Raw genomic sequence first — 8,801 nt, 5'->3', positions numbered from 1 at the left:
ATTGAGGTTCTTGAAGCAGAAGAAACAACACTTCTATCTTATGAAAGGACAAGACAGGGACTAGCTATCAAAAAAAGCAACAAATTTGATCGAATTTTATTAAAACGAGATTTCTATACATTAGTTTTTCATGTTTGAGGTCGGGAGACAAGAGAAAGGGGGGTGGGAGAAAGGAGAAAAGGGGCGGGAGAAAGGAGAAAGGGGGCGAAAGAAAGGAGAGAAAGGGCGGGAGAAAGGAGAAGGGTACCCCCTGTACGCCCCCTCTAATTTCGAAGATGGGAATTTAGTATTTAAATATCCGCAAAGGCATTCAAAATTTTAAGCAGACCATGTTTATGTTTAAAGTTTTAAGTTCCAATATCGATTTTTGAATTTTTGGGTAAAAATACGGATTTTTGAAATAACAAAAATTGCAAATAAAAAGAATTCGCGTATATGCCTAACATCAATGGTTTTGATAAAAAGTTAACACTCTGTAAATATTAGACCAATTGGGCAATTATTTACCTTGGTACAGTGTATCCAATTTCATTAAATATGGAAAATACATTGCCTTGTATCGTTTCTTTTGTTGACTAGTATATTATTTATACAATAACAAATTCAAAATATATATTATTATATATTTCTCTACATTAAGTATTTGCATCAGTTTATTTTTCAAATATTTATTGCAAACGGGGATATAGACACGGTATAATGACATGACCAAAGATGCGTTATTTCCTGTTGTCTCTATCTTTTGCTCTTATTTCTCGTTCATCTACTGGCCTTGCCCTTTTTCTCCTTTAATCGGCTTTTTATCTCTAACTACATCATTTGGATATAAAAGGGGAACGAATTTTGACTTCCGAAGGAAATATATTGAATATTTACTCTCAGCATTGACCCAAAACGAGACTTCTCTTTCGAATGATAATAGAGGGTGTGGATGGGGTTTACAGAATAGAGCATATTTATTATAATGTGAAAAATGTGCAGAATAAAGGGCTAAACATATAAAGAATAGAGAAAAATAGGCAAAAAAATAAAGAATAGAGAATAATGGGGTGCGTAAATATAAAGAATAGAGAATAACAGGCAAAATTTATAAAGAATACTGAAAAATGGTCTAAAAATTAAAGAATACAGAAATGAAGGACCCCATCCAGACCCCCATAATGGGGCATCGGTGGCCGATTGGTCAAAGTAATTCATTTGCAATGATCACAGACAATATAGCCTATCAACTCGGAGGTTGCGAGTTCGACCCCCCCCCCCCCCCCCCCCCCCCCCCCCCCCCCCCCATGTAGCCAGGTGTGTTCGACTACGATCTTGATTCACAATTAAGGATTGCCAGTTTTCTTGCTGTAGGTGAGCGGTTCTCTTCGGGTAGTTCGGCTTCCTCCACCAATAAAAGCTGGTCGCCACGATATAGCAAATGTCGCTGAAAGTGGTGTAGAACACAAACAAACAAACGAGTGATAATGCAGAGGCATGTATTGTTTGCTCTCCTAAATCGAGTCAATATTTTACGTTCATGATCAATTCGGAAGGAAAAGTTATGTATGTCATACAAATAAATCGTCATCCTGGTACTTCCATGGTAAGAGAATCACGTGATTAAATATTAATGAGGGTCTTGGTGGGGGGGGGGGGTCCTTCAATTCTGTATTCTTTAAATTTTAAGGCCATTTCTTCCTCAATTTCTTTATACTTTTTGCCCATTACTCTCTATTCTTTATATTTTAGCACCTCATTATTCTCTATTATTTATTTTTTTTGTCCTTTTTTCTCTATTCTTTATATTTTTTTCTCACTATTCTTTATTCTGTAAACCCCCATCCACACCCTCATTAATAACAAATTAAGAGCAGATTTCCGATGTGGGTAATGATCAGATTGGAAACTTCCTCTATTTACTTTTACGATGTAACTTTCCTGATTAAGTGATATTACTGTATTGATAGGCTTATTTTGATAAGTATTATTTGGTTTAAGTTTACCAAAATTTGATTGATGGATTAAAGGTTAAATAAAGGTGAAAGAAATACCCAATAATCCTGGGCGAGCGAAATAATTGAAAGCGAAATACATGTAGTAAGAAGTTGCATCCGAATTCAGAATCACTATGAAATTTTTGTATTAATAAATAAATATAAGCTTGAATTGTTGAATAGATCAAACGTTTGATAAATATAACCAAGTAGCAACTAAGAGAACATGATTAAATTGTTACATTTTGTTTTCAATTATCTTGCTATTATAGGTACGTACACTTAGATAATCTTAGGCATTCACGATAGTTGCAAAAGTCTTATCAACCGATTAACAACATAAAACATGTTTTGCAAAGGAGAATGCATAAGAAATGCACTCCTTTAGATAAAATATACTTAAAATTGTTCATATTTATTTATTTTTGTATGAGTATTTTGGATATTCAACATAGAATAGTCGCTATTTTCATATAATCGACTTTTGACTCCGGATTATATAATTTTCGACAGGTTAGTATTATGTGGTAGGACATCCTAGTACTCGGTCAGGTAAGAGCAGCCAAAAGAAGTAAAATCAAACATGTAATCGGTGCAATTTGGGGGAAAAGTTTACTGTTTTCCAATAATTTGGTCATGTATAGAAAATAGAAAATCCCTCCCTCCAAACTGTATCAATTGTAAGCTTGATTTTACTTCTTTAAGTTGGTCTTATTTGTCCGAGTACCAGGATGTCCTACCAAAGAGTATGTAACCTGTCGAAAAAAATATAAACTCCGGAGTCAAAAGTCGGTAATATGAAAATAGTCTATTGAAAACCGTTTTAAAATGAAAGAAAGTGACGAATCAGAACTTGTACATGCTGTCATAGATGCATCACGGTCACATGACAACATTATGTCTATGAGCTGATAGACAAAAAACTTTCAGCCAATCAGAAGACGTGTTACATCCAAAATTAAATTATTCAATTATTGATGTAATTGCAGAACACTGAGTATCATAACCAAATAGTTAAATTTTATTAGACATGTTAGGAAAGGGATTTAAATACTACGTTGATGTAATATACCAATACCGATACAATATTTAAGTGTGGACTTTCTCAAAATGCAATCGCATTGAAAAGTATCCCGCAGTAGTATAGTTTAGCTTTGGGGTGTGTTTGAAACATAGCGAACGGTTTACATCAACACCAAAAAGACGTGCATTGGCCTTACATAGATCTTCTTATATTCATTTGTGTTTGTTTGATTTAGGAGTTCAAAACAAAACTTTAATAAAATATATGCCAGGGTCAAGAATGGGAATGACAGATTTTACGGCCACAAGTCCAAATATATACATTAAATGATATGAGTAGAATATGTTAAACAGTTAAAAATCTCAGTTTGCCTCTCCAGAAGTTCAGCACACAATTCAACAATTTGAATTGATTCGTGGGAGAAAAACATGTCCGTACAGGACATATAGGGGAAACAGCACAAAGTTCCGGCAACCCTAATTGTTTTTAAACGTCTGACACGCCGTTCCACATAAACTTGACATTCTGGAATTCTTCTGTTTTTTTTTTCATTTAATGTTTCCCTTTGCAGGCTTTGTAAGAGGTGAAAATGAATATTACATTTTCAAAATATCCCCCGACCCAAAGATAACAAAATTAACTTCTCCATATGAAAGTTTAACACCACTTTCAACAATATCTCAATTTAATCGTGGAGTTCTGTTTTTCTGTTGGTGGATGAAGCCGTGATACCAAGTAAATACTTCCGAACCTTCACCAGATCGTAGATTTAGCATGCTTGAATAATGCCCAAATGTGGTAATCTATTAAAACTTAATTCGATAACCTCTTTTGTCCGAAAAACTAACTGACAAAAGTTGGCAGAAAGAAAATGTCAGTTAAATGTGAATTAGAATAATTAATTCACACATTTTAACGTTTTTTTTATGTATTGTCCCTTTTTAGCATTACTTTAAATTGCCAGAGTGACCTTTCTAGAAAATTGAAAAGATAAAGATAATCAAATTGAATACGCTTTTATTTCTTTTTTTTTTTTAAATTGTCAAGTAGAATTATAAGCTACTGTAACATATTTCTCTATTTTAGAAAATGATATAAAATAAGGAGATGTGGTATGATTGCCAGGTAGACAACTATCTACAGAGACCACATGACGTAAACTATAGGTCACCGTAAGGCCCCAAACAAGGAGAAAAACCCATCCCGCATTAAAGCTATGAAAGGCCCCGATATGAAAAGTATATTTTAAATAAATAAAACGAACATTTTTAACAGTTTGATGTAAAGTAAAAAATCGGATTCGGATGTGATTTGATTGCACTGGTTTTTTTTTTATTTTGATCACTTTGCAGATTTTCCTTGTAGTCGTTCAACAAAATAGTAAGAAAAGGGGGGGGGCGGGGGGGGGGGGGGGGGGGGGGGGGAGAACAACGATCTTAATCTTAATCGATCTTTTCTATGAAACAATACAATTTTATGATAATGATATTGATAATGATTGTGATATTTTGATGCATCCTCGTCGGTGTATTGCGGAATAAAATGGTATTATCTTATTGTTTAAAAATCATCTCCGCATCATTAAACAAACCCATACAGGTAACTACAGTGAATGATTATCAGTGCTTTTTGAGATGGTCCTCACTATAGCCTGTAGTGGTATTGGTATTTAACACCAGCGTCAAAATCGTATTGACTTTCCTAACACGTCTATTAAAAAGACGTAAATTTAAAACTTAACTTAAACCAACGAACCTTAAGATATGGATAATTTTTTTTTTATTTTAAGACCCATGGTCAGACCTACCTAAATACATATATATCATATAGAAGTCTTGAAAAAGGACCAACCAGCAAATTTGATATATACCGGATCGTCAAGAAAAATTATAAAAGTCTAAAAATTGCTAAAAGTACTAATATAAGATAGTAAATAATATATACGAAGATTATGTTATTAAATCGTACATAAATTATATATAATAATAAAATCTATAACACAAGTTTCCATACGTTGGCCATTACGGCCTTCTTCATTGGAATTGAATTATAACATTAAAACAACAATTACATCGCCGCGCTTTTTCCTTTTTATATTTTTTTTTACTTCCGTTCGTTTTAGCATAAAATCGTCATTTTTTTGTGTATATTCAATTTTAGGGAATAACACCCCACCCCTGTTCAAAAATCATTGATTCCTGAGAGGATTTGTTTCTCAATCAATTTGATACAGTCTAAGAGTTTGCATATTAGTTAAAACCGCCTCAATGGTCTCGTGGTAGCGTGTTCGCCTAGCTCTAGTGCCGGATGTCATGGGTTCGAACCCCGGCCGGGTCAAACCAAAGACTTTAAAATTGGTATTTGCTGCTTTTCCGCGAAGCACGCGGCATTAAGGAGTAAGAGCAAAGACTGATCGGCTCGGAGTCAGAATAATGTACCCGGGAAATATGAAATTTCTTCCTGCGGACTGTTAAGCTTGTTACCTTGTGAACTAGCACGTTAAAACTCCGGCTCAGCGTCTCGGTATAGTACAAAGCAGGGTTGTTGATGTGGTTCATAAGTGTTTCTCGTTTCTCGTTTTTTATATAGATTAGACCGTTGGTTTTCCTGTTTGAATGGTTTTACACTGGTCATTTTTGGGCCCTTTATAGCTTGCTGTTCGGTGTGAGCCAAGGCTCCGTGTTGAAGGCCGTACTTTGACCTATAATGGTTCACTTTTACAAATTGTGACTTGGATGGAGAGTTGTCTCATGGGCACTCATACCACATCTTATATCTATTTATATTCATGTTACATTAATATGTTCTCGTCCTGAATAAGCATATTAATTTGCCGATGAACGTTAAGCAATCGTCCATCATCATCATCATCATCATCATCATCATCATCATCGCTCTGAGAGCATTTGCTGTGCATTTGGATTGACATGTTGACGTGGACATACACGATTTTAATAATCTTCTACATTAGTTCCTAGTCGAACTTAACACTGGGCGTAAAAATAAATAAAAAGTGACGCGGGGTATAATTCAATAAGACAACAACCAGACAATAACAAAAAGCTAAAATCTATAACTCAAAATATACGGTCTTCATTAACGATGGTCTGGATAGAGAATAATGGATCAAATCTACAGAAAAATTGACCGAAAAAAAATAGAGAAAAATAGGACAAAAAAAATAAGGAATAGAGAATAATGAATGGGGTGCTAAAATATAAAGAATAGAGAATAATGGGCAAAAAATTAAAGAATGCAGAATTGAAGGACACCCCATCCAAACCCTCATTAACAAACAATACATCAAAGTATAAATCATCCTCCTCAAATCCGGAAAATTGGAAATAAATTTAAAGAAGCACATAAAAAGGGGCTGGAGATACCAAGGGGACTTTCAAATCTCCCAAGTCGACGAAAAACTGACAACTATGACAAAAAACGAAAAACGACGAAAAGATAAATAAGTCTACAAAACATTATACATTGGAAACTAAAGACTGAACAACACGAAGCTCACCATAAACCGGGTGTGAACTCAGGTGCGCCGAAAGGGGGAGCAGTTCCTGCCCAACATGTGGCACCCGTCATGTTGTTCGAGCAAGTACAAATCCGACAATAAGTCTCATTAGAGATGACCAGGATATTGACGAACGAACTTATCTTGTTCGTCGAACGTAATAGGAGCGGTAATTGTATGTTTACAAACGTACTTAAAACTTAAAAGATGTTATCATCATCATGTTTAAAGTTTGTTTGGATGCAATCACGTTAATATATAGAAACGCATAAAACTTACCGATTTTAATAAGGTTTTCATAATAAAAATGGAAGACGTTTAAAAGTTTCTGAAAGTGTTACATATCTTACGATACAATGTTGTTGTTTGTTATTGTTGAAAGCATGATGAAATGTACATCACACATAGGATTATTCGAGTGCACCGACGACTTTTTCAATGTCCAAACAAATTTGAAGGCAGAACTTTGATGATTTGAAATAAATAATAAAATTATTGTTGTCGGATCGTTTGTTTGCTATGTGTTTTTGATTTGGTATTCAAGTTTTAGACAAACAAATCAGTTTAAGATAAACAAGAGTGCACACGCTGAAATTTCTCGCCTTCTTTACTAACCATGAAAACTTAACATTGACCAATGAATCATGAAAAGGAGGTCAAGGTCAGATGATACCTGCCAGACAGACATATGCACCTTACAATCCTTCCATACAACAAATATAGTTGATCTATTGATTATAGTTGGAAGAAAAACAGACCAAAACACAAAAACTTAACACTGAGATTGAAACGTGAAAATGAGGTCAAGGTCAAGTAAAACCTGCGAGACTGACATGTACATCATAAAATATTTCCATACACCAAATATAGTTGTCCTATTGTATATAGTATTAGAAAAAAAAGAACAAAACTCAAAAACTTAACTTTGACCACTGAACCATGAAAATGAGGTCAAGGTCAGATGACACCTACCAGTTGGACATGTAGACCTTACAATCATTCCATATACCAAATATAGTAGACCTACTGCTTATAGTATCTGATATATGGACTTGACCACGAAAACTTAACCTTGTTCACTGATCCATGAAATGAGGTGGAGGTCAAATGAAAATTGACGGGCATGAGGGCCTTGCAAGGTACGCACATACTAAATATAGTTATCCTATTACTCACAATAAGAAAGAAATTAACATTACAAAAAATGTTGAATTTTTTTTTCAAGTAGTCACTGAACCATGAAAATGAGGTCAATGACAATGGACATATGACAGACGGAAACTTCGTTACATAAGGCATATATATATAAATTATGAAGCATCCAGGTCTTCTAGCTTCTAAAATATAAAGCTTTTAAGAAGTTAGCTAACGTCGCCGCCGCCGCCCGCCGCCGCCGCCGGATCACTATCCCTATGTCAAGCTTTCTGCGACAAAAGTCGCAGGCTCGACAAAAAAAACTTTAGTTTTCTGTACGAACTAAAAAAAAAAAAATCTGTTGCAAGGAATTTTTTTATCATACCTGCCAACCTCTAACGATGGCACAACTTTTTTAGTGTAAAAAAATGATCATAAGAGTAAATAAAGTATTTTTAAGAGAGTTATCTAGACAGAAGGCATACTTGGTCCAGCAATAACGCATACGAAAACATTAAAGATAACTTTAAAGCCTTTCAACTTTTAAGAAGGAAAAAAATATATGTCAAAACGAATACACGCGCAGGCGCTTGTTCGGTAGACCCCCCTTTTTGTGTTAAATTTTCATTTATTATTATTGATTAAAATATTCAGTTTTCTATGTTTATACCACTGATCTATCACTACTGAGTATGGCTCACCTACTTTCGAGTGAATTGACCAACTCTGTTATAACCCCTTATTTTACTATCCATACTTAAAACAACATTTTAGTGTGGATATCAAACCGTATCAGAAGAGAATCAATGATTACGTGCATACTGAATAGGATTAAGATTTATTAAGTCCAAAGACCCGTTACTTTGGGAAAATGTATGGACCCAAACATACTTCGTCTGACATAGTTTGTTTGATACACATGCAATTGCGTTGATTGATGAAGTACGTTTCACCGTTCTGAGTATTTAAAATATAGATTTCACAAAATACTCAGAAATCAAATAATATGATTGAACAGAATATTATTTAGATGCTGGTACGTCAACCTTTGTTTATTTCGAATACTGATGTACTGTTTTATTGAATAATAATAATAAAAGTATTGACACGTGTTTTGGGGAGGTGGGGTTGAAATTTGCATGTCTTTTAG

This window comes from Mytilus californianus, unplaced genomic scaffold, assembly GCF_021869535.1.
Source record: "Mytilus californianus isolate M0D057914Y unplaced genomic scaffold, xbMytCali1.0.p SCAF_10, whole genome shotgun sequence".
NCBI classification, from domain to species: Eukaryota; Metazoa; Mollusca; class Bivalvia; order Mytilida; family Mytilidae; genus Mytilus; species Mytilus californianus.
The sequence above is the reverse complement of the archived record's forward strand: the minus strand, read 5'-3'. Positions refer to the sequence as shown.